The sequence below is a fragment of the Procambarus clarkii genome, chromosome 84 (assembly GCF_040958095.1).
Source record: "Procambarus clarkii isolate CNS0578487 chromosome 84, FALCON_Pclarkii_2.0, whole genome shotgun sequence".
Classification (NCBI taxonomy): domain Eukaryota; kingdom Metazoa; phylum Arthropoda; class Malacostraca; order Decapoda; family Cambaridae; genus Procambarus; species Procambarus clarkii.
The window spans coordinates 8,901,104-8,913,742 of NC_091233.1; positions in this window are offsets into that span (position 1 = coordinate 8,901,104).

Sequence of the window (12,639 nt, forward strand, 5' to 3'; positions counted from 1 at the left end):
ATCACAACCATACACATGAAGTCCAGGGCCATCACAACTATACACAGCAGGTTCAGGGGAAACGCAACCTACACAGCAGGTCCAGGGCCACCACAACCATACACAGGAGATCCAGGGCCACCACAACCATACACTGCACGTCGAGGGACACAACAACCATACACTGTAGGTCTAACGCCAACACAACCATACACAGTAGGTCTTGGACCACCACGACCATACACAGCAGGTTCATGGCCACCACAATTATACACAGCAGGTCCAGGGCCACCACAAATATACACGGCAGGTCCAGGGCCACCACAACCATACACAACAGGTCCAAGGCCACCACAACCATACATTATAGATCTAGGGCAACCACAACCATACACAGCATGACCAGGGCCACGACATCCATACACTGTAGGTCCAGGGCCATCACAACTATACACAGCAGGTCCAGGGCCCCCGCAACCATACACAGCAGGTCCAGGGCCACCACAACCATACACAACAGGTCCAGGGCCACCACAACCATATACAGCAGGTCCAGGGCCACCACAACTATACATTGTAGGTCTACGGCAACCACAACTATACACAGCAAGACCAGGGCCACCACAACCATACACAGCATGTCCAGGGCCACTACAACCATACACAGAAGGTCCAGAGCCTCCACAACAATACACAGTTGGTCCAGGGCCACCACAACCATACACAGCAGGTCCAGGGCCACCACAACCATACACTGTAGGTCCAGGGCCATCACAACCATACACAGTAGGTCCAGGGCCAGCGCAACCATACACAGCAAGTCTAGGGCCACCAGAACCATACACAGCAGGTCCAGGGCCACCACAACTATACACAGCATGTCCAGAGCCACCACAACCATACACAGGAGGTCCAGAACCACCATAACTATACACAGCAGGTCCAAGTCCAACGCAACCATTCGCAGCAGGTCCAGGGCCACCACAACCATACACAGCAGGTCCAGGGCCACCACAACCATACACAGCAGGTCCGAGCCACCACAATCATACACTGTAGGTCCAGGGCCACTACAACCATACATAGCAGGTCCAGGGCTCCACAACCATACACTGTAGGTCCAGGGCCATCACAACTATACACAGCAGGTCCAGGGTCACCACATAAATACTCTGTAGGTCCAGGGCCATCACAACCATACACAGCAGGTCCAGGGCCAACGCAACCATACACAGCAGGTCCAGGGCCACCACAACCATACACAGCAATTCCAGAGCCTCCACAACAAGACACAGCAGGTCCAGGGCCACCACAACTATACACAGCAGGTCAAGGGCCAACGCAACCACAGCAGGTCCAGGGCCACCACAACCATACACAGCAGGTCCAGGGCCAGTACAATCACACATAGCAGGTCCAGGGTCATCACAACCATACACAGCAGGTTCAGGGCCACCACAACCATACACAGAAGGTTCAGGGTAACCACATCCATACACAGCAGGTCCAGGGCCCCCACAACCATACACTGCAGATCGAGGGACACAACAACCATACACTGCAGGTTCAGGGCCACCACAATGATACACAGTAGGTCTAGAACAACCACTCCCATTCACTGTAGGTCCAGGGCCACCACAACAATACACAGCAGGTCTGGGCCACCACAACCATACACTGTAGGTCCAGGGCCACCACAACCATACACAGCACGTCCAGGGCCACCACAACCATACACTGAAGGTCCAGGGCCCTCACAACCATACACGGCATGTCCAGGGCCACCACAACCATACACTGTAGGTCCTGGGCCATCACAACCATACACATGAAGTCCAGGGCCATCACAACTATACACAGCAGGTTCAGGGGAAACGCAACCTACACAGCAGGTCCAGGGCCACCACAACCATACACAGGAGATCCAGGGCCACCACAACCATACACTGCACGTCGAGGGACACAACAACCATACATTGTAGGTCTAACGCCAACACAACCATACACAGTAGGTCTTGGACCACCACGACCATACACAGCAGGTTCATGGCCACCACAATTATACACAGCAGGTCCAGGGCCACCACAAATATACACGGCAGGTCCAGGGCCACCACAACCATACACAACAGGTCCAAGGCCACCACAACCATACATTATAGGTCTAGGGCAACCACAACCATACACAGCATGACCAGGGCCACGACATCCATACACTGTAGGTCCAGGGCCATCACAACTATACACAGCAGGTCCAGGGCCCCCGCAACCATACACAGCAGGTCCAGGGCCACCACAACCATACACAACAGGTCCAGGGCCACCACAACCATATACAGCAGGTCCAGGGCCACCACAACTATACATTGTAGGTCTACGGCAACCACAACCATACACAGCAAGACCAGGGCCACCACAACCATACACAGCATGTCCAGGGCCACTACAACCATACACAGAAGGTCCAGAGCCTCCACAACAATACACAGTTGGTCCAGGGCCACCACAACCATACACAGCAGGTCCAGGGCCACCACAACCATACACTGTAGGTCCAGGGCCATCATAACCATACACAGTTGGTCCAGGGCCAGCGCAACCATACACAGCAAGTCTAGGGCCACCAGAACCATACACAGCAGGTCCAGGGCCACCACAACTATACACAGCATGTCCAGAGCCACAACAACCATACACAGGAGGTCCAGAACCACCATAACTATACACAGCAGGTCCAAGTCCAACGAAACCATTCGCAGCAGGTCCAGGGCCACCACAACCATACACAGCAGGTCCAGGGCCATCACAACAATACACAGCAGGTCCGAGCCACCACAATCATACACTGTAGGTCCAGGGCCACTACAACCATACATAGCAGGTCCAGGGCTCCACAACCATACACTGTAGGTCCTGGGCCATCACAACTATACACAGCAGGTCCAGGGTCACCACATAAATACTCTGTAGGTCCAGGGCCATCACAACCATACACAGCAGGTCCAGGGCCAACGCAACCATACACAGCAGGTCCAGGGCCACCACAACCATACACAGCAATTCCAGAGCCTCCACAACAAGACACTGCAGGTCCAGGGCCACCACAACTATACACAGCAGGTCAAGGGCCAACGCAACCACAGCAGGTCCAGGGCCACCACAACCATACACAGCAGGTCCAGGGCCAGTACAATCACACATAGCAGGTCCAGGGTCATCACAACCATACACAGCAGGTTCAGGGCCACCACAACCATACACAGAAGGTTCAGGGTAACCACATCCATACACAGCAGGTCCAGGGCACCCACAACCATACACTGCAGATCGAGGGACACAACAACCATACACTGCAGGTTCAGGGCCACCACAATGATACACAGTAGGTCTAGAACAACCACTCCCATACACTGTAGGTCCAGGGCCACCACAACAATACACAGCAGGTCTGGGCCACCACAACCATACACTGTAGGTCCAGGGCCACCACAACCATACACAGCACGTCCAGGGCCACCACAACCATACACTGAAGGACCAGGGCCCTCACAACCATACACGGCATGTCCAGGGCCACCACAACCATACACTGTAGGTCCTGGGCCATCACGACCATACACAACAGGTCCAGCGCTAACGCAAATATTCTTAGCAGGTCCAGGGCCACCATAACCATACACAGCAGGTCCAGGGCCACCACAACCATACACAGCAATTTCTGAGCCTCCACAACAATACACAGCAGGTCAATGGCCACCACAACCATACACAGTAGGTCTAGGGCCACCACTACCATACACTGTAGGTCTAGGGCCACCACAACCATACACAGCAGGTCCAAGGCCACCACAATCATATACAGCAGGTCCTGCGCCACCACAACAATACACTCTATGTCCAGGGCCACCACAACCATACACAGCAGGTCCAGGGCCACCACAACCATACACTGTAGGTCCAAGGCAACCACAACCATACACAGCAGGTCCAGGGCCACCACAACCATACACAGCAGGTCCAGAGCCTCCACAACAATACACAGCAAGTCCAGGGCCACCACAACTATACACAGCAGGTCCAGGGCCAACGCAACCACAGCAGGTCCAGGGCCACCACAACCATACTCAGCTGGTCGAGGGCCACCACAACCATACACTGTACGTCGAGGGACAAAACAACCATACACTGTAGGTCTAACGCCAACACAACCATACACAGTAGGTCTTGGACCACCACGACCATACGCAGCATGTCCATGGCCACCACAACTATACACAGCAGGTCTAGGGCCACCACAACCATACACGGCAGGTCCAGGGCCACCACAACCATACACAATAGGTCCAGGGCCACCACAACAATACACAGCAGGTCCAGGGCCAACACAACCATATACAGCAGGTCCATTGCCACCACAACAATACACAGCAGGTCCAGGGTCACCACAACCATACACAACAGGACCAGGGCCAACACAACCATATACAGCAGGTCCATTGCCACCACAACAATACATTGTAGGTCTAGGGCAACCTCAACCATACACAGCTGGAACAGGGCCACCACAACTATACACTGTAGGTCTAGGGCCATCACAACCATGCACAGCAGGTCCAGGGCCAACGCAACCATACACAGCAGGTCCAGGGACACCACAAACATACACAGCAGGTCCAGGGCCACTACAACCATACACAGCAGGTGCAGAGGCTCCACAACAATACACAGCTGGTCCAGGACCACCACAACCATACACAGCAGGTCCAGGGCCACCACAACCATACACTCTAGGTCCAGGGCCATCACAACCATACACAGTAGGTCCAGGGCCAACGCAACCATACACAGCAAGTCCAGGGCCACCACAACCATACACAACAGGTCCAAGGCCACCACAACTATACACAGCAGGTCCATAGCAACCACAACCATACACAGGAGGTCTAAAACCACCATAACTATACACAGCAGGTCCAGGGCCAACGCAACCATACACAGCAGGTCCAAGGCCACCACAACCATATACAACAGGTCCAGGGCCACCACAACCATACACAGCAGGTCCGAGCCACCACAATCAAACACTGTAGGTCCAGGGCCACCACAACCATACACAGCAGGTCCAGGGCATCCACAACCATACACTGTAGGTCCAGGGCCATCACAACAATACACAGCTGATCCAGGGCCACCACAACCATACACTGTAGGTCCAGGGCCATCACAACCATACACAGCACGTCCAGTGCTAACGCAACCATTCACAGCAGGTCCAGGGCCACCACAACCCTACACAGCAGGTCCAGGGCCACCACAACCATTCTCAGCAACTCCAGAGCCTCCACAACAATACACAGAAGGTCAAGGGCCACCACAACCTTACACTGTAGGTCCAGGGCCACCACAACCATGCACAACACTTCCAGGGCCACCACAACCATGCACAACACTTCCAGGGCCACCACAACCATACACTGTAGGTCCAGGGCCATCACAACCATACACAGCTAGTCCAGGGCCACCACAACCATACACTGTAGGATCAGGGCCATCACAACCATACACAGCAGGTCCAGTGCTAACGCAACCATTCACAGCAGGTCCAGGGCCACCACAACCATACACAGCAGGTCCAGGGCCACCACAACCATACACAGCAATTCCAGAGCCTCCACAACAATACACAGCAGGTCAAGGGCAACCACAACCATACACAGTATGTTTAGGGCCACCACTACCAAACACTGTAGGTCCAGGGCCACCACAACCATACACAGCAGGTCCAGGGCTACATCAACCATACACAGCAATTCCAGAACCTCCACAACAATACACAGCAGGTCAAGGGCCACCACAACCATACACAGTATGTCTAGGGCCACCACTACCATACACTGTAGGTCTAGGGCCACTACAACCATACACAGCAGGTCCAGGGCCACCACAACGATACACTGTAGGTCCATGGCCGTCACAACCATACACAGCAGGTCCAGGGCCAACGGAACCATACACAGCAGGTCCAGGGCTACTACATCCATACACAGCAGGTCCAGGGCCACCACAACCATACTCGGCAGGTCCAGGGCCACCACAACTAAACACAGCAGGTCCAGGGCCACCACAACCATATACTGTAGGTCCTGGGCCGTCACAACTATACACAACAGGTCTAGGGCCATCACAACCATACACAGCAGGTCCAGGGCCAACGCAACCATAGACAGCAGGTCCAGGACCACCACAACCATACACTGCAAGTCCAGGGCCACCACAACCTTACACCGCAGGTCCAGAGCCTCCACAACAATACACAGCAGGTCCAGGGCGACCACAACCATTCACAGCAGGTCCACGGCCACCACAACCATACACTGTAGGTCCAGGGCCATCACAACCAAACACAGTAGATCCAAGGCCAACGCAACCATACACAGCAGGTCCAGGGCCACCACAACCATACACAGCAGGTCCAGGGCCACCACAACTATACACAGAAGGTCCAGAGCCACCACAACTATACACAGGAAGTCCAGAACCACCATAACTATACACAGCAGGTCCAGGGCCACCACAACTATACACAGAAGGTCCTGAGCCACCACAACTATACACAGGAAGTCCAGAACCACCATAACTATACACAGCAGGTCCAGGGCCAACGCAACCATACACAGCAGGTCCAGGGCCATCACAACCATACACAGCAGGTCCGGGGCCGCCACAAACATACACAGCAGGTCCGGGGCCACCACAACCATACACTCTAGGTCCAGGGCCACCACAACCATACACAACAGGTCCAGGGCCACCACAACCATACACTGTAGGTCCAGGGCCATAACAACCATACACAGCAGGTCCAGGGCCACCACAACCATACACAGCAGGTCCAGGGCCACCACAGCCATACACAGCAATTCCAGAGCCTTCACAATAATACACAGCAGGTCCAAGGCCACCACAACTAAACACAGCAGGTCCAGGGCAAACGCAACCACAGCAGGTCCAGGGCCACCACAACCATACACAGCAGATCTAGGGCCAGTACAACCACACGCAGCAGGTCCAGGGTCATCACAACCATATACAGCAGGTTCAGGGCCACCACAATCATACACAGAAGGTTCAGGGTAACCACAACCATACACAGCTGGTCCAGGGCCCCCACAACCATACACTGCAGGTCGAGGGACTCAACAACCATACACTGCAGGTCGAGGGACACAACAACTATACACTGGAGGTCCAGGGCCACCACAACCACACACAGTAGGTCTAGGGCCATCACTACCATACACTGTTTTTCCAGGGCCACCACAAATATACACAGCAAGTCCGGGGCCACCACAACCTTACACTGAAGGTCCTGGGCCACCACAACCATACACAGCAGGTACAGGGCCACCACAAACATACACCGTAGGTCCAGGGCCGTCACAACCATACACAGCAGGTCCAGGGCCAACGCAACCATACACAACAGGTCCTAGGCCACTACAACCATACACAGCAGGTCCAGGGCCAGCACAACCATACACAGCAGGTCCAGGGCCACCACAACCACACACAGCAGGTCCAGGGTCATCACAAAAATATACAGCAGGTCGAGGGCCCCCACAACCATACACTGCAGGTCGAGGGACACAACAACCATACACTGCAGGTCGAGGGACACAACAACCATACACTGCATGTCAAAGGCCACTGTAATGGTATATTAACACCATAGCCCCTTTCCCTTCCCCTTTCCCTTCCCCTTTTCTCCTTCCCCTTTGCCCTTCCCCCTTCCCCCTTTCACTTCTCCTTCCTCTTCCCTTCCCTTCTCTCGCTTTCCTTCCCTTCCTTCAGTCATTTCTGTCTTTTGTCATGGAGTCATAAACAGCTTGAAGCCACTTGCTCCCCTCTCTCTCCTGTCCTCCTGGCCAGTGACGAATTGGGTATATTACCCCCAGGGCTAATAAACTTGTGATCTCAAGTTACACGTGGGTGCCCAGCCATGAAAGTCTTTGGTGTCTTCCCAGCTTTTGGAGTTTTCTGTCAAGAGGAATTGACCCTTATGGTCAAGCCTGATCCGGATTGGTTAAAGACATGTAGGCCTGGGGAGGCAGGGCCTCACGGTAGTGCCTGCCCATGCCATTGGCCCGGTTTCTTGAGCACCTAGTCATGGTAAAATCCATTGGCTATAGGCTTGGGATAGGCGGAGTTAATGTCGGCCTAGGAACTAGGGATGGAGCCTGTCCCAATGGTGAGCGTTTTCAATAAAGAAATGTTAGTGTGTCTTGGGTCCTCGGCTGAGGTACATACAGGTCAACTGACCTGTGTGCAGCCAATCAACATCTTGGCCTTAGTGCGGTTATTTAAGGTATAGTGCACTTGAGTTTCATGTCCTCAGTAAATATCCATTGTGCCTCTAGGGGAATAGAATAGAGGATATGTTCAAATTGTCTTAATTTACATGGTTCAAAAAATAAATTGTATAACTTGTCCATTGGTATTCACTTAACTTCCCTTTGATATATTTTTGCTACTTGTCATTTTTATGTGTTGAATTGGAAACCCCCCCATGTTCTCCTACAGTTAATAGTTACTAAAGTTACCCTTGGATTTAAATACGTAACGTAAATTAAACGAGCTAATTTTCCCAAAAATTTAATACTGAAATTCATACTACCCTGGGAGTCCCATGATTACTGATTCCTTGTCTTCCTGGGGGATCGGTGATAGACACATTCAGGTATGGTTGGTCGGGAAGGTGGTGGCAGTGTTTAATGAGTTTTGTTAATGTTTTATTTTATAAGTAGTAATAAATTAATAACCCCTATCCTTGTTGTGTACTCCTCATTTAATATTCAGTTTATATTCGTGGCCGTCCAGTGAGGGGTCATACTGGACTGTAACAGAGTTAAACTGGGGTATTGAGCGAAGAGAGAGCCGAGCACAGAGTACAGAGAAGGGTTACAATTGAAAGGTTCAGGGTGATAACAAAGGGATTATCGAGGGTTATTACAATGGTAGCAGCGGTGTTTTCAATAATTTCTTGACGATTATTGAAGCCTCACGCGTCTGTCCGTTCGGTTATGCTGTGTGGTGAGAGTCAGCCTAGTGCAACAATCTAGAGTTCGACGGTAATCCTATGTGGTGCGATTCGCATAGAGTAGGCGATTCTAGTGTCGTGAAGGGCTGGGAAGTTCAATTATATGCAGTAAGCGTATTCGCTAAGCAGGCAGTTTAGAGTGGAGGCCGCCTTGGGTAGTTGGACAGGGTGTTATTTACTCGACCCTCTGCAACTACGGACAAGGGTGCTGCGTGGTGGTTTTCGCAGCAACAATTCTAGGTTTCGAATTGTCGGGGCAGGGAAGTATTAGGACGCTAATTATTATCCCCGAGGGCGTGTTAGGTGACCCAATCGCTAGATTTTTACGGTACAGCCATGAAGGTACCAAGAGTTCACTGAGGGATGGCCTAGTAGATTCTCTAGCAACGGAATTACGGTGGTGTCGGACAGTTAGATCCGTCGGTTGTTCCGCTATCTAGTCTAACCGTTGACCGCGAAGGACAGGATTATTTGGTACTGTCGGGATCTAGGTGGATGTGGTTACCTAGGCTTGGAGAAGCGACAGGGCGGGGCGGGACGGGACGGTTATAGGTTAAATCGAGATTTCCTTAAGTACTAAATTAAGTTCCCTGTATATTTAGTTCCCTTTCAGGTTAAGTATCCCTTCGTTAGTTAAGTGTTCCCCCTTGTTTACGTATTCTCGTATATAAGTGTTATTATTTTTCTAAGTATTTGTTTTACATTTTTAAGTCGGGAGTTTTTGTTTTCGTATTGTGCAGTCTTATTTCACTGAGAGAATTACTAAGGTGAGTGGTTTTACTGTTCTCAAGTGAAGTGAAATCAGTGAAAGAGTTGAAATCAGTGAAATCGTGGAAAATTTTTGTGATGACTTTTTCAAAGTCGCTTGGAAAATCTCAATTTCGGAATAAATTCTAGTTTTCTGCCTGGCTATACGATCATCGGGTCGTCAGTGTTAATTCAAGTGTGCGATTAAAGTGATCCGAGTTAGAACTTTGGGAGACCAAAAGTCGAATTTTGGTCATTTAAGCGAATTAGCGTTGGGACTGAATTTTCTAGCGGTTTTACTCAGCGCCCAGTGTGACAGCGGTCAGTAATTGTTTGCGCTCAACCAAGTGTCTAAGTGTCTCGCGAGTAGTATATTCAGTTCAAGTGATAAGCGAACTACACGTCGGTATTTAATTGATAATTTTGAGAAAAGAAATACTTGGTTAATTAAGGATTAGTGCGGAGACTACTTTCTGAGGATTCGGCTTCGTGACAGTGAGCGCACTGTCAATTTTTGTATACTTACCAACGTGTCCAAGTGGTTAGCGAGTGTTATATTCGGTTAAAGTAACAAGTCAACTACGCACCAGTATTTAAATTATAATTTGGTGAAATTAATTACTAATTTTTACTTAAGGTTCAGCGTGACTCTGTAGCTGTGAGCGTCGCAGATATCAGTGTATATTTCTCAGTATTCTACAACGCGACCGGCGGTGAACAAGTGTATGCTATGTAAACATCGAGTTCATGCAGTAACGTAAATAATTAATTTAACATTAATTTGGTTTAACTAATAATACTTATAATTATGTCTGAGCGCCGTTGTTAGCGTCGGGCGTTCCGGAATTAAAAATAATTGTTGAGGATATAAACATCGCGCCAGTGTTAAATTAACGATAACGTCATTCTTTCCTAGTGCGCCTAAGATTTACAAGAACTATTTGAGAAATTCAGTTAACGTTACGTGTTGTATTAATTGTGCGCTGGTAAACAAGACTGATTATTTTCGATAAATAAAAACAGAGTTGAAACTAAATTATTTACAATAAATTCAGTGTAATTCCTTTCACGTCAATAGTAATTGTATAATTTCAGTATATTTTGTTCAAGAATTCGGTAATTATCAATTTTCTAAAATTTATATTGGATTGGCATTTAGAGACAAGAAATTCTTATTATAATTCTTTTTATATTTGCGGGGGAGCACCATCGACAGACCCTCACCTGGTGGGGGCAGTACAGACGTTAGCCCTTGAGGCAGGACCCCAAGCGGACCCCACTGGTGGCCAAGCGAACCCCACGGGGGGAGTAACGGATCTGGGTGCTCAAGGGGCGGCAGCCCTGGACGAAAGCAGGATTTCATTGGGGGGCTCTTACTCAGCCGACATCACGATGATTGGGGAGGCGATAGGAAGTGATGGGGTTGGGGACCCCACTATTAGAACGTCCACCCCAGTTATACAAGGAGTTCCCGGGGATGATGCCATTGCGGGTTCTCAAGGCCTGACGATTCCTGGGCTCACGAACGTACACACACCACCCCGACAACCTCAACAATTACAACAGGTACAACCCGACGCACAACAACAAGCCCTACAGATGCTACTACTGTTAATACAAGGACAAAACGGATCACAACAACAACAGCTGCACGAGGGGTTGCACGGAAAGGTGTACCGGCCCAGTAGTACCGGGATAACAAGTAAACGACGGTAGATGATGTCGCCCAGGAGCTGAGGCAGGGCCCACCTGTCCTGTCACCATGGCACCCTCTTCAACGCCACTCGAACCTCACTACCAACGCGAGACACCGTGACACGTCGAAGCTGTGCTCTACTGTGGCAGCCATGGTTAACAACAATCCATCAAGATTGTATGGGGAGCGATAAGAAGAGGTGAACCCGGGTTCCTGTTAGCGGGGTCCACCTGAGCGGACAGCGCCAGCTGTCACTCAAGTCAGGTGCGGGTAGTACTAGACCCCCTGTACTGTCCGTAGTTGGCCGAGGCCGGAAATGGAACTTCCAGACGACCAGGATCTTCAAGCAACATGGGGTAGTCGCTGGAATCTACAGCAACGAAATGTCACCAGGAACGAACGATAGATGATATTTATAGAAAAGTTTCATATAAAAACAAATGCTATTAATATAGTAAACTGTGTTAACTCGGAACAGTTAGTTCAACTTTTTTTTTAATTTCCCATCTGATAATAAAGCTCCTATACACCTTCGGAAAGTTCTCTGGACCAGTATTAAATGTTGAAAACTAGAACTAGTGAAATAGAGAAATAAATCTAGAAAGTGAACATCTAGAAAATTGTTACTAGAATATTACCCTGTCTCTAGATAAGTTGTATGAGTGAACTGATTTGAGAACCATCTAGTAGGATCTCTAGAATCGTGGATCAGTAGGGGACTTTATCTAGATTTTTCTAGACCCTAGATACTGAAAGTTATATATATATTTTTTAATTTTTTTGTTGTTTACTGAACAATAAGGGTACACAGTCTGAAAAATGTGTTCACCCGCTGTTGTTGTGGACTTGAGTATGAACTCTGGGATATTAGGAGTTGAGGAACTTATATCCAGTATGTTGTTGTTGGTTAAGAGACATGTCTGTGGACATTGAATTTTTTTTTTTTAAATAAAAATATTTTTGTGTCTTTTCTTTAGATTTTAAGATTGGGATGCGCTGTGGTGGACAGTTGTCACAGAGGTGGAGTGGAACACTAGGCCCCTGAGACGTAGTGTTCTTCGATTTTGATGTAATTTTTGTTTAAATTTTTTTTAATGACATTGATTTTTTTTTAATGTTT